The sequence below is a fragment of the Schistocerca gregaria genome, chromosome 2 (assembly GCF_023897955.1).
Source record: "Schistocerca gregaria isolate iqSchGreg1 chromosome 2, iqSchGreg1.2, whole genome shotgun sequence".
NCBI classification, from domain to species: Eukaryota; Metazoa; Arthropoda; class Insecta; order Orthoptera; family Acrididae; genus Schistocerca; species Schistocerca gregaria.
In genome coordinates, this window is record NC_064921.1 from 857,069,996 (window position 1) to 857,085,429 (window position 15,434).

Consider the following 15,434-nt stretch of genomic DNA (forward strand, 5'->3'; position numbering starts at 1 on the left):
CCAAATATGTTGTTAATGTAAATCTCAAGTTACAACATTTTCCGATCACCGAAAAAACTCCGATAGCGCAAAGTAAATCAATAATCAAAAACTTTGTCGTATCACGGAAATTTCAATAAACAATACAAAATTCTTACTCATTATCTGTGTTACTTCAGAATAGGATCAAATAAGTCAAAATACAGGTATAGTACTGGAATAAACCAAGTTTAAAGAGCAATGTGCCTTCCATTTATTTTCTATTGTGAATGAGTTGTGAGTCATGAAAACGAGCTAGTTCATTTCAGGGAGTGAACAGTTCTGATCCAATCTCTGAAAAGAACAGTTTTGCTTATCTCTAATCGCCATCACATGAACAGATTGCACACATACACTGCTGTATGGGTTATCGAGTTGTTCTGAAAAATTTATGCATCATGTAGACGTTCAGGACGTTTATTCTGAATACTTCGAATGGGACAGTAGTACAGCGCATTAACTGTTTGTCCATGTGGGAACGAAATATCACAGAATCACTCCCCTAATTACATGGGATGATCATTAACTTGACAGGAGAGGAACGGCGACGAAATTTTTGCTTGCATCGTAACCTGGATGACGCCATTCTGTGAACTGGCGTTTCGGTCGTGGCTCATAGACCCTGCTCCATAATTCATCTATGGCTCTGATTGTCGCAATCATATTGTCTCCCTTGTCCTCGTAACGCACTAGATGCACACGATACGAGTAAACTACGTAATGGAATGTCGTGTGGCTAGGGCCTCCCGTCGGGAAGACCGTTCGCCTGGTGCAAGCCTTTTCAGTTGAACCACTTCGAAGACTTGAGTGTCTAAGGGGATGAACGTGCCCTCTTTTCCACTTCCTTTAGTGCACGAAATATCTACTTTGCAACTTTGAGTCTGTGTCGCTCGTCGCGTAAAATCCTGTTGATTGTTGTCGTCTCTTTACCGGTATGGTGCAGTAATTTGCATCTTCTGTCAAGCATTGGAAGATATGGGTGCTAGCACAGACCGTACGCACACTGACGGGCCGTCCGGACCAGTGCTAGGACTTCATATTTTCACAAATATTAGGAATCCGATATATCGATATTTAAGGAAGTATCTTTATCGGCACTTGATGTATCGAAGAAAACTGTCGGTGTATTGATATATAACGGGAAGAAATATCGACGTACCGACCGAACAAACTATCGGCTGAAATTTGTAAATCTGCTACGAGATTTAGAGCTGTGTATTTAGATGTTGATTTAGTGTTAGATGTTCTGTACATCAAAAAGCTAGTTAGAGCAAGAACTGAAAGGAAAACGATGCATGTTCATACTTGGCGATAACCACTTTGCTAACAATGTTAACTACATGTAAGTTGCACAACAAAAAATGCCCGATGGGACTGTCGTTCGATTTCGACACATACCGGATTTGTCTGGAACACTTCATGCCGGCTTCTCTGTTTTTTTTTTTTTTCATTTCTGCAAACGCCAGTGAAATAGTAGGCGTAGCGTCAAAATTGCGGGATGAAGTTAAACGTTACAGTTTCTGTTGGTAGCGCCGAGCGCTGATTACATAAGCGTTTCCCTCACACGTCTCCCCCCACCGAAAAGACCAATTGTGTCGTTTAGATTTTTATATAACAGTTTCAGCAACTATTTTTGGAGAATGCAGATGTGAATAAATAGCACACTACTTGCATTTTTAACGCAACTGGTGTCCTATTTCTTCACATCGGATAGTTATTCAATTCACATTACACCCCCCCCCCCCCCCCGCACTTCCCTCCTGACCCTGTGCAATCAGACTTCTTCTTTTTGCCATCTATACTTGCTTCACATAGTCGAAGACAAAGACTGAAGGTGATGAAAGCTCACAAAGTAGTAAGATTCCTACAAAGAGTGAAAGTAAAATTATGTTCTACTACAATTTCAAATATTTACCGAAAATTGCGAAAAAATATAAAATAAAAATATCAGCACTCTATACTGTCACTTCAATATCAATACATAGGTGAAAAAATATCACCGACGTATCGATATTTTATGGAAGAAAAATCGATATAACGATATTTCATCAACAGCCCTAAATTCGGCGTTTCTCGGTCGCTGTAGCTGTGCCACACCTAAATGCACCTGTCCTGCGAGCAACCGTTCGGTACGGTAGAACAACATTTCCTACAGCTTCCACAAGCTCCTCATGACATTGTTGCGCATTCCTTCAACGGAAAACAGCACTCTTTACTCAAGAGCGCTGTCGAAGTCGGTTACGCCGGCCGCGGTGGCCGTGCGGTTCTAGGCGCTTCAGTCCGGCACCGCGCGACTGCTACAGTCACAGGTGCGAATCCTGCCTCGGGCATGGATGTGTGTGATGTCCTTAGGTTAGTTAGGTTTAAGTAGTTCTAAGTTCTAGAGGACATATGACCTTAGATATTAAGTGCCATGGTGCTCAGAGCCATTTGAACCATTTGAAGTCGGGTACCATCCATCCTGCATGGCTGCTAAACTCACGCTATCGTCTCTCTTCACGCATTGTTCTCCTGGAAGGTACTACCATGTAGCGTCGCGTCACATTACTGTGGATTCCTGGGAAGACTTCTTGCGATAGTTCGATTCCCGCGCCAGCGGCCGTGATCTAGAATTCCCGGCGAGAGGCGCCTTCTACGGCCGCTTCGACTGAGAGGTGGCTCCGGGATCGATCGCCCCCGAGCTGCTGGCAGAACCTTCCGGAGGTGCACGACGTGGACCTTCTCACTGCTACAGAGGCGGCTGATGAAGGGTGGCTGCAGTGTGGTGTTCCGTTGCACTGGTCGGGGCACATGGGCGGTCAACTGATCAGTTCCAGTCATTCCACCAGGAAGGAGGTACACGGCTCGTGTTGTCTGTAGTTGGAGTCCTCCCTCGGCTCGGACATGGGTGTGCGTTTTGTACATAGCGTAAGTTAGAGTAAGTAGTGTGTAAGCCTAGGGACCGATAACCTCAGCAGTTTGGTCCCGTACAACTTACCAAAAATTTCCAATTGTCCGTAGTCCGACCATGCCTAGACGGTCAATACCACGGTTCGATCGCGTCCGCACTGATAGGGCTCTCAAGAAGGGGAAGTGTCCAGGCGTTTCGCTGTATGGTGGTGCAACATGCAGTTTGTTGTTTTCATGAGCAATAAAAAGGGCGGAAATGATGTTTATGTTGATCTCTATTCCAATTTTCTGTACAGGTTACGGAACTCTCGGAGCCGAGGTGATACAAAACATTTTGTGATGTGTGTATTATTTATTTCGAAACGCAGGAAGGTGAATTCAGTGCGTAAAGATTATCTGTGGGGCCTTTCAAAATTGTTTATTCTAAATGCTGGAAGAAGAACCCAGCACATAATCTGAAAGTTGTTCTGTTTGATTCCAAGTACGCTTGTGTCATGCTGGATCATAAGCTGCTGTCTTAATATTAGTTGTCCCTTAAAGGTGAAGGGGCATACAACTTTAAACTGATATTTTCATAGTTTTTTGATCTTAAAGTTGTATTAAAAATACATTGCTTGATTTTAAATTTGTTTTATCATTTCTCTTGTAAGGGTAATTGGGGGTTCACCTCCTGAAATAATTTTTGTTTAAATATTTGTGTGTAATAAAAGCATGAAACTTTGTTCATTGGAATGTTATTAAGTATGCCTGTGAACACCAGCACCACCAATATATTCCTACATCACACTCCTGATGCCATGGATGCGCGTAGTTTGTAGTTCACTATTGTGTACTGTTGCAATCAACAGTAAAACACGTTTTAACGACAAACTTTTTTTTCTTATACAGGTTGAGTCACAAACTATTTCCACCAAGAATGACTCCGAAAGTATGATAGGAGCTGAAAAGTTTCTGGTACAAAAGTTGCATGGAACAACGTGGGCCATAATATGACGTTGGCTTTTTGTTGCTGGGTGGGGTCGTCTCAGAGATACGAAGGTCAACATTGTTTTTTTTTTTTCAAAAATTGGATGCTACAGTTTGGTACTTATTTTCTAATAGTGGGCTATAGAGACGAATCCAATAATGTGTAACAGTAAGGTCTTTGAAGGTCAACGAAGGTCAAAAACGTGGCATGAACGTCCATTTACAGAAGGTGTTCGAAGTGATGACCACTGGTATCGATGCAGTGCTGCAACCTTCTTATCATGGATTGTGTGGCATTCCTTATCACGTCGGCACTTATCGAAGCACATGCACTGACAATTATCTCTCGCATATATTCATGTGTAATTGGAAAGACTTTGTAAACAATGTCTTTTACGAATCCCCACAAGAAAAAATCCAGAGGCGTCTAGTCTGGCGAAAGAGCCGGCCACGAAACATCTCCTCTGCGTCCAATCCAACGATTTGGGAATTGTCTCTGCAATTCATTTCTAGCCACCAGCCATAAATGTGTCCATTTCATTTCTAGCCATCAGCGATAAATGTGCCGGACACCCATCGTGCTGATACTACATTCTATTCCTTATTCGTAAAGGTATTTCTGCCAATAACAGATCTTATGTTTCTTGCAAGAATGTGGTGCACTTCCTACCATTAAGATTCCCTTCGATGAAATAGGGGCCTATAATTCTGTCCTCCAGAATCCCACACCATACACTCACCGACCACGGTTTTTGGTGTGCAACTTGCCGCAGGCAACATGGATTTACAGTTGCTCAGTAATGTATATTATGCAAATTAACATTTCCATGGTTCGTGAATGTAGCCTTGTCAGTAAATAAAATCAAATTAATAAATGTCATTCCTCTGAATCTCAAGCAGAGTCCACCGGCAGAATTCAGTGCGACGCATAAAATCCATATCAGTTAATTCTTGGTGGAGACGGATACGGTAAGGATGATATTTATGGCGATGCAGAATACGAACAACACTACTCTGGCTCATGTCAGATTCCCTTGCGATTTGACGCGAACTAACACAAGGACCTCGAACCACAATGGCAAGAGTACCAGTTTCCGTTTCCCCGTTAGTAACTTTCCTTTGCCGGATATGTTTACGATGCGTTAAAGATCCAGTTGTTATCAGTTTACCATACACATATTTAAACTATGACATTTAGGGAGAGTACGTTGAGGATATCTTTCAGCGTATAAGTCTCTAGCTCTCATTGAATTTCGTTGGTATTCTCCTTAAATGAGAAGCACATCGACTTGTTCTTCGAAGGAATACATCATTCACATTCACTTGATTCGATGATACTTGTCTTAGCGGTCCTATTAGTGTTGTATTGTGAAACCGTCGAGTGGTCTTTACACGTCAGTGGCATGTTAGATGGATACGCTGTATTCGGCGAATATGTACTATTTGCACTATATACGAGAGAGAATTGTCAGAGCATGTGCTTCGATAAGTGCCGAAGTGATAAGGAATACCACTCAATCCATGATAAGAATATTGTAGCACTGCATTGATACCAATGGTCATCATTTCGAACACCTTCTGTAAATGGACGTCCTTGAAACATTTTTGACCTTCGGTGACCTTCAAAGACCTTACTGTTACTCATAATTGGATTCGTCTCGATAGCCGCTATCAGAAAATAAGTACCAATCTATAGCATCCCATTTAAAAAAAAAAACGAAAATATCCCTGACACGACCCCACCTAGCAACAAAAAACCAACGTCATATTAAGACCCCCGTTCTCCCATGCACCTTTTGTCCCACAAACTTTTCAGCTCCTATCATACTTTCGGAGTTATTCTTGGTGGTAACAGTGAATCACCCTGTAAATCTTTATGTAATGTTTACATATGAACTAACCTTCCATTTACAAATCTCAAATTTTTTTAGTTCGTTACGATTTTCGCGACAAAAAACTGTTTTGCAACGACCCTAGTATTTGCGAGGAGCGGTGTAGAGTCAGTTCGACCAGGGTTCAGGATTTACACAAATCGATCGACGCAGAATGGCAACACGGGTTTAGAACATTGTCTGCGCGCTCTGCTCCCAGTCGCTTGTGAGGTGGTGACACCAGCAGGCGCTTCGTTTGCCGCTTGATTGGCCTAAATGGAAAAGTGGTCCTGATTCTCGACTGGCCATTCTTCAGCAGGGGTTACGACTGACACAGCGACGGCGACAGCGACAACGGCCATATCATCTAGAACACCAATTCTCAAAGTGAGCTCTGAGGCTCCACAAGGTCTCTGCGAGGCCTTCGCCAAAAACAGTATCAAGCTAAAGAAGAAAGCACATCATGTCTTACTGCACACTGAGACAAACAATTTTATAAATATCGTGTCAGTGCTGGTTTTATAAACGGCATCTTTTCCCTCATTGTTTAACAGCTGAGAATAAAGCGACCAGTAGCATAATAAAACTGCAATAATGCTGCGATCAAAATCTTCAAACAAAAGAATTTAGCTTGTACGAGTAGGAATGTAGCAGTACTCGATACTCGTCATTACACACGTACACAATGGCTGTCCAGTCTCTCTCTCTCTCTCTCTCTCTCTCTCTCTCTCTCTCTCTCTCTCTCTCTCTCTCTCAATCTCTCTCTCTCTCTCTCTCTCTCTCTCTCACACACACACACAGACACACACAGACACACACACACACACACACACACACACACACACACACACACACACACACACACACACATACACTCACACACATTCACTGACCGTTCTCTCGTCTGTAATCTGTGCAAAATTACTTTAGGATTGACACTGTGGACGGAAGTGGTAAGACGGGGGAGGGGGGAACTCATTCGGCAGGTTCGCGCCACTTTCCGCCAGTACCAAGCTACTTGCAGCTGTAGCTAATCACCGAAGTTGCCAAGCCTTCGTCGCACACAACACTTCCTGCCTGTAATGGGCTTCAGTCGCACCTACCTTGCTGTCCTGAGTAATCGTTGCGCCCTGAGCCTTTCTGTGTGTTCATTTTTACGGTTGTAGAAGTCATTTTTTTGTTACCTTTATTTATTGTTACCGTTATTCTTGTGTGGTCCTGAACGATCTCAGCGTGGAGTTCGTCGAAGTTACAGGTAGAAAAGTTCAACGTCGTTCTCTTGGCCAGGGGACCGCCATAGGAAGGCAGTCAGGAGAACCGGTTTACGCGTTACGTGGGTACTTTGAGAATGAAAAAATGGTGGTCCGCTGCCCTCCGTTACCAAAGTGATCGACAGAATTGCTGCAACTTTGAACACAAAAACACAGGCGTGAAGATTGAGAAGAAAACGTTCCACGAAGGAAAGGAAGATGAGAACCATCGAAACTTAATACCCCTGGGAAAAAAATGCCATATAGATAAGCGGATTAGCAATATCGATTCGTTTGAAGAGGATGCGATTCGTCGTCATGTTTATTATCGCAAGAAGGAACTTCCGAGGCTCACAATAAATCAGGATTTTTTCAAGGCAGTCGCACATCCTTGTCCATAGTTTAATACAACCTTGGCTTTGACTTCGAATGATTAGTTCATGATGAATTCGTGCCCACAGGGACAAACTGTTAGTCGACGGTACTATCGGGTAGTGTTGCTATATTTGCAAGAAAATGTGAGAAGGAAACGGCCTGAAATGTGGTGAGACAATTCATGGCTCTTGCGTCACCATAGCGCAACCACACTTTCGTCCCTGTTGGTGCGTGACTGCTGCATAAAAAACGAAAGCGCTGTGCTTTTCATCCTCCATACTCTCCAGACCTGACCCCTGACACCTCTTTTTATTAGAAATGTTGAAAACCCTGTTGAAAGGACGAAGATTTACAGCGATGGAAGGAAATTCACAGACAGTGCTTTGCACGATCCAGCAAGAAGCGTACCAAGACTGCTTCAGGAAGTGGAAACGGTGTTGGGAGCGGTGTATCAATTTTGGAGGAGAGTATTTCGAAGTAGACCATGCACAAAAGTAAAAGGTAAGCTTAGAAAATTTTTGTCGACAAAGTTCCGGAATTTTTTGAACACGCCTCATAATGTTTATCTCATGTCGAAAATTCGGTAACGTCACGAGAAAATGCACTTTTCTTAATCTGTTGCGCAGTGTAACTCCTTCAGAACACGTTGATACAGTTTGCATGTTTATGACGTGAATAGTTTGCCTGTTTCAGCAATTTGAATGAAATGTAAGATTACACCAATGTTTCGTGCCAGACGTGCAAATTCTGATCCGCGCCTCCACATTTTCCTGCCGAAATATCAATCCTAAAGTAATTTTGGACATAACATACAGGTATGAGATCTTGTTCAATAGAGGAGAACTGTTTCACACTGGCGAAGATGAACAAGAGCCCATAGCTCCTCAAGTATTCATTTAGAGCCCATGTTTACTGGACATTTTTTCTTGTCTTGGTCCATACTACCCCATCTGGATGTTGCATGTCTTACAGTCTTAGGAACAACAGTACTGGTACATATATTCTAATATCAGAGATACCAGAACGATTTTCGCTTGTGACTTTTGAGCTGTTTGTTTCCGAATCAGGGAGCCTTACTTCAAACTGGTACATTAATCCTTCTCCGTTATCCCTGAAAGTTGGTAACATCGTCATGAATTCACCTTGTATATACATTCATTTACAAGTGCAAGCCCCAATGACACTAAAGTTCTGTAGCGTCGTTGGGTGACATTTCTGGACATCTGTTCCAATGTAAAACTTGATCTACTAAATGTCCCCTACAACCATTAGAAGTGTTTAACACGAACTGTGAAACGTCCTGTGTACCCTGTACTTCTAGACATAAATCATCATGATGCATAGTTATGGGGCAGTGACTATCCCTTATAATGTACATTGGGTCTTAGCGATTTGGCCTACAGTTTGATTGGATCATCTCCCATGGCGAACGAATCTTGGATATATGATTGAGGGTATTATGAATGGAAAATAATGTCCTGGATTGAAGAAGATGTGATCTCCAGCCAGGATTACTGAGTGTGTTATTGCCTCCTGCCATTGACAAACATCGAATAAAAAATGTACTGTCTTATATAGCATTTACATCACACTGGTTTTGAAATGAAATTATCACAAATAGCCAGTCATCCAGTGGAGCAAGGGAGTCAAATGTCTGACATAGACTTCCGCCTAGGATAGTCTGCAATACGACAGTGCACTGTTTGGTAGTTTGTTAAATAATAAAAACTGTAGACAGACAGGTAACAGTTTACAACCTCTTCTTGGTTCAGATTGACTGGCACGTGTAATTTACACAAGTCAACCATCAACTGGTATGCATCTACAATAGTTCTCGTTATTCTATAGACAAAATTTTCTTCTGACTCGTTCGACCTCTGCTATACATGACCCACTTGCTCACAAAAGAATGGTGGGTATCCTGTCTCTTATTGCGCTGTACGTGAGTCCCTTTACTTGCTCGAATGTAGAATCGTTCCTTATCCCTCGTGATACACCAGATATACGATGCTGGTGACTTAATGGAATCACAGTCATCGCTGAATGCACTTTTCTCTCAACAGCTTTTCGCAATAAATAAGTAATCTACTTTCTAATTACATATAGATGTCCTAATATGGTGTATTAAATCCTTTTTCAGGAAGGTTATACCTACAGCAAAGCTCCATTTATCTTCAATGTTTTTCTTTCGCATTGTCATGTAGTATCCCCAGCAAGAAGGCGTGCCGGTCCCCGGCACGAATCTGCCCGGCATGTTAGTGTCGAGGTCAGGTGTGCAGGCCAGCCTGTGGGTGGTTTTCCATCTGCCTCGGCGGATGCGGGCTGGTTCTCTTTATTCCGCCTCAGTTACAACTATGTCGGCGATTGCTGCGCAAACACTGTCTCCACGTACACGAACACCATAATAATTCTACCAACCAAACATTGGGGTTACACTCGTCTGGACTGAGACGTTCCAGGGGGGCGGAGGTGGGGGCGGGGGGGGGGGGGGGGTGGAGGGTCCACTGGGCGCCGAATCGCACAGTAACCCTAGGTTCGGTGTGGGGTGGCGGTGGGGTGAGTGGACTGCTGTAGCCTGTTGTGGGGCTGTGCCACTGAGGGCTACGGCGGGGGCGGAGTCTCTCTGTCGTCTCAGGGTCCCCAGTTCAATACGTACATACATACGTCCCCTTACATGTTTTGGGCACAGGTTTGGTGGATGTATATATAAGATCAGCTATATACCGCAAGAAGTGCTACCATCTCCTATATGACAGTGTCTAGGTAATGTGAAAGAGTAGTGGAAAACTGCTAAACACTTAGAAAATGTATCAAAATATTGACTTTCCTTGCCTAGGGCACTGCTATGCGGTATGGTAATCTCACTAGGCGGATTTTTTAGAGAAGGACATAACCAGTTAACACCGACCATCCTTGCCTAACTCACGCTTTTGCATCCTCTGTAGTAAATGTCCCTGGGTGCATTATATTATACGTGTACAACAGCTGTATGAGTTTGCCTAACCCATTTCCATGTCAAACAACTAAAACTGAGGCAGATAACACTCTGAAGAAGAGGTCCAGGTGTCAAACGCAACTATGTCACATGTAGTAACTGCTTTCCCAAACTGTAACAAAACACTAACAAAGAAATTACCATCCCAGACGTTTACGAACCATGGTATGGCGCAGACAGATCCTAGAAATGTGTTGCTTAACTTCTGTAATAGTACAGCGCTTACGAGAAATACGTATATCAATTTCACGAAGCTGTTACAATATTCTATTAGAACAGACATTTTAACATTGTTCAATGCCACATTGTGGAAAGAGTGTTTTTATATGTTTAATGTATGCATGGTGGAATTTGTTATTAAAAGGTAGGATATCGACAGGTGCACAGTAGCATCTAACAGGTGTTGTGATCTGAGCCGTACCGGCTCGTATCAATTCATCGAACGGGTCGGCATGGTGTGATCTTTGGGCTCGGCCGTTTGACGTGGCTTTTTGACGCGACGGGCGTGGGGACTAGAGAGGGGACAGCCGCGCGGTGTGAGAAACGGAGGCGAGCGTGGCTGAGCAGGCCGGGGCACGACGCAGAGGCTGTGGTGTGTTTGACACGTTTGCAAGACCCAACCTGGCTTGTAGTGTGAGAACTGGACTCGGTTACATTACCCGAATCGAGGTAGCGGCCCTGATTGGGATCTGTAAAGGATTTTATAAAAGATTTGGTGAGAATTGCTTGTCAAGTTTTTGGTACGCATATTATGCTGATCCTTGCTTCCCAAGTATCGGCAACATGACTGGAAACTGTTGTCTTGCCAACCAAAAGGTCCCCTCTGTTTAGTGCTGTTTAGGTAAACACGTGTTATTGTGTTTGGTTAAAGGTTTATCTGGATTTTGTGATGTGATACAGTCCGAGCAAGCGAGATGTATTACTTGGTACTATTGCTGTTCAGAGTGACGGACGGCATAAGCCAGAATGGTGAAACTGTAATATTTTTCCTGGTACAGTGAGCCGTGTGGACGTTGTTATAGTTGATTCAAAGCACAGGCTTGACGTTGAATCTGTACATTCTGTGTTATGTAAGTGCATTACTTTTTCACTTGTAAACTGTGAAATGGTAGCCTTACTTGACTGTTTAAGTTTATGAGTATCCTATTAAGGGGTAATGTAAATGAGCTCCCCAGTTTCAGTGAGCAAATGTTAACCTACTAGTGTAGTTTAAATTTCTAAACTGACTTGGTATTATGTCAAATGCATTAGTTACTGATTTACTCTTGACTATTTTATTTCAATGTTCGTGAAATAGGCTGTTATTTTGTCCATCGTACTTATTTTACGTTTGAGGAATTAATGTTTGCGTCCCCCCTCCCCCCATTTCTCTGAAATTGTATAGTAGCACGGGCTCTAGGACATTTTTTCCAGTGTTCAGTGTGTTATAGTGTAGTGTGTGCGGCACCCTGTCCAACTCGCCCGCTTGCTGCGGGTTCTGGGTCTAGCCGCTTCTTGTCTGGATCCAGTGGGGCCTCCTTGTGCTACTTGAATTTGCCCGTGCATATGTGAGGTCACCTGTTTTGAAAATGTGTCTCGAAGGGTTGTATCTGCTGGTATTTTCTTTTGTGTTAAAAAAAATTTGTGACTTCCATTACTGGTTAAACTTTCTCATTATTTTAGTCTCCTTTTGGGATCTTCACTGTGTATCGAATTTAATTAACTTGCGAGTCACTTAATGCTTCGTTAAGGATTAATGTTGTTGTTTGAATAGGGCGGTTGCCAGTGCTTGTAAGAATGTTGAATTTTAAAGATAAAATTTTATTTGGCCGAAGAAAAATTAATAAAAGTGTTGTTGTTCTAAACTGTGAATGTTGCTTATGTGGCCCGGCCCTCCCGTTCAACAGCAATTGACTGATTAGGATGGATTATCCACCACATAATCCATCTCATGAATATCTAGTTCCAGTTTCACAAATTCGGACTACTCCTTCTGTATAAATACAAATATCTTGTACTCCCATTTTTGTATCCAGGTACCTCTATATACGCTAAAACAAACTTGGATCGGTGACTTTATATACCTTAAATGCAGTTTTATAGCTACTGACTCTTAGAAATTATCACTCTATAACCGCCGAACCATGGTGACCTCGATTTGTACTTTCTCGTATGTTAATTACACAAAATACATTCCAACTACAGCCTTCAAAGCTTCATATATTTTCACTCTAAATCTGCAGATGAACATAATAATTTGTTTGAGGGGCTGAGTTTATCTTATTGCAGAAAAATAGCTCAGTTACCCTATTTTGTATGATGATTTCTCCTCAGCCCTACCAAACCCCCAGCCCCCACCCCCAGCCCCCTCTACCCCTGCCCCCTCCCACCCCTTCTGGACCTACCACGGGTAGATCCACTTGCGTATACTACTCCGGGCGTAACACAGGTGGACCCAGATCTAAACCCTGTCCCTATCCTGAGCCTGTCATGGACAGCGGCGGCTCCCACGAGAAATGGAGACACAAAATAGCGAAACACAGCTATGTTTGTTTACCGTAGGGTGAAGTCAGTTTCTCGAACAGTATCGTTATTTCCATATGCTACAAAAATTTTATAGCTTTAGAGTATATGTGCGAAACTTTTACAACCATAGTTGGACTTATATTCTGTGTTATAAATATACGAGAACGTAAAAATGGTGGTCATCATTTTTAGGTGGTTATGGAGTGATATTTTTGTAAAATTCAGTAGGCCCAAAGTTGTATTTAAGATATATAAAGTCAGTAGTCTAAATGCGTGTGTTTTAGCATATATATGGGTATCCAAGTACGAACATCGGAATACAGGTTATTTGTATTTATACGAAGAGATTAATCAAAATTTGTGATATACGCACTAGATGTACATGTGATTCCTTAATGATGTTACAAACTTTGAGGGATGAAGGAGAAGGGTAAATGTATCAATCTGACTGACGGAGCCAGGCCCAGAAACGAAAAAGTCGAAAATGACAAGTGAAAACCATTCTGATATCTCTGATAGGTGAATACACTTACTAGTACTGTCGTTGCTAGGATAGTGGGGTAGGCTACTTTCAGAAGTGGTAGTATGAAGCAAAACAACATTGACTCTGAAATGCATACCTTAAGAACTATGAGCACCTATTTATCTTCGATATTGTAAAAAACAAAGAAGTTTGTAATGAGGTACAAAGAAATTTATCAAGTAGTAGAGACATCGCCAATCAACATAAAAGTTCATTTACTAGCGAGAACAGCAATAGTTCATTTCAGATACCTTGACCATTTCAAGACACACCAGACTTACTGGTACTGTTGTTGCTAAGATTGTGGGGTAGGCTACTTGCAGAACTGGTAGTATGGAGCGAAACAACATGGACTCTGAAATGCATACCTTCAGGACTGTGAGCACTTGTTCATCTTCGATACTGTGAAACACCTCTTCTACTGCAAACTCTTCGGTTTCTATGTTCTGAAGGAGGCAGTATGGACCAAAACAAGGGAAAAAAATCTGCAGCAACTATGGGCTGCAAAAGGTTATCATAAAAGTTACGAGCACTTACTCATCTCCGCTAGTGTGAAGCACATCTCTTCTACTGAACAAATCCTCATAATTTCTAAGGTATGCCTTTTATGGCACGTATTTACTGGACTTTTGTCTTGTTTTGGTCCATATTACCTCCTTCAGATATATGGAAACCAACGACTTTGCAGCGGAGGAGATGTGTTTCACAGTATCTAAGATGAACAAGTGCTCCTGGTACTTAAGATATGCGTTTTAGAACCCATGTTTACTAGACATTTTCATCTTATTTTGGTCCATACTACAGTCCTAGCAACAACAGTAGCGGTACATATATTCCACTGTGTGAGATGTCACAACGAATTTTGTTCATACTTTTCGACTCAGTCGTTTCAGGACTAGGCTACCTTGCCTTAAATTTATACTTTGACCCCTCTCCACTACCGCCAAAACTTTGTAAATTCATCACGGAATCACCCAGTACAGGAGAGGGATGACAGCATATGTTGGATGCTTAAGAAACTCAATAAGACAAGCAATTAGAGCACAAATATTTTTGTAGATTCATACTTAACATATTGATAAAAATTTGGATATTATGGAAAAATTGGGAAAACTGTGTGGAAGGTCCTGATAGGAGATGGAAATACAGAAGTAATCGAAGCTCGTGGCGTCAGTACTAGTTATTTGCGAAATAGGTGGCACTATACATACACACAGAAAAAAAGCGTTGTAAAGAAAGAGTAATCGGAATTTGCAGTGGAGGCTGCAGGACTTACAATGCAGCCACTGTAGGAAAGGGATGTCACCACCAGTTCCTGCCATATTAGTGGCATTTTAGGTACGTAATGTTGAGACAAAGCAACCAAATTCCCCTACACGTTGGTAATACTGCATCAACTATACGCATTTCGGAAGAAATTTTTAGCAGGTGAAAAGGAACTAAAAAGTGTTGCAATATAATTACGAATATCAAGAGCCCAGATGTAAACCCAGTTCTAAGGAAAGAAGGGAAAGCAGAAAGGTGGAAGGAGTATATAGAGGGTCTATACAAGGGCTATGTACTTGAGAACAATATTATGGAAATGGAAGAGGATTTAGATAAAGATGAAATGGGAGATACGATACTGCGCGAAGAGTTTGACAGAGCACTGAAAGACCTGAGTCGAAACAAGGCCCAGGAGAAGACAACATTCCATTGGAACTACTGACGACCTTGGGAGAGACTATCCTGACAAAACTCTACCATCTGGTGAGCAAGATGTATGAGACAGGCGAAATACCCTCAGACTTCAAGAAGAATATAATAACTCCAATCCCAAAGAAAGCAGGTGTTGACATGTGAAAATTACCGAACTATCAGTTTAATAAGTCAGAGCTGCAAAATACTAACGCGAATTCTTTACAGACGAATTGAAAAACTGGTAGAAGCCGACCTCGGCGAAGATCAGTTTGGATTCCGCAGAAATGTTGGAACACGTGAGGCAATACTGACCATACGACTTATCTTAGAAAATAGATTAAATAAAGGCAAACCTACGTTTC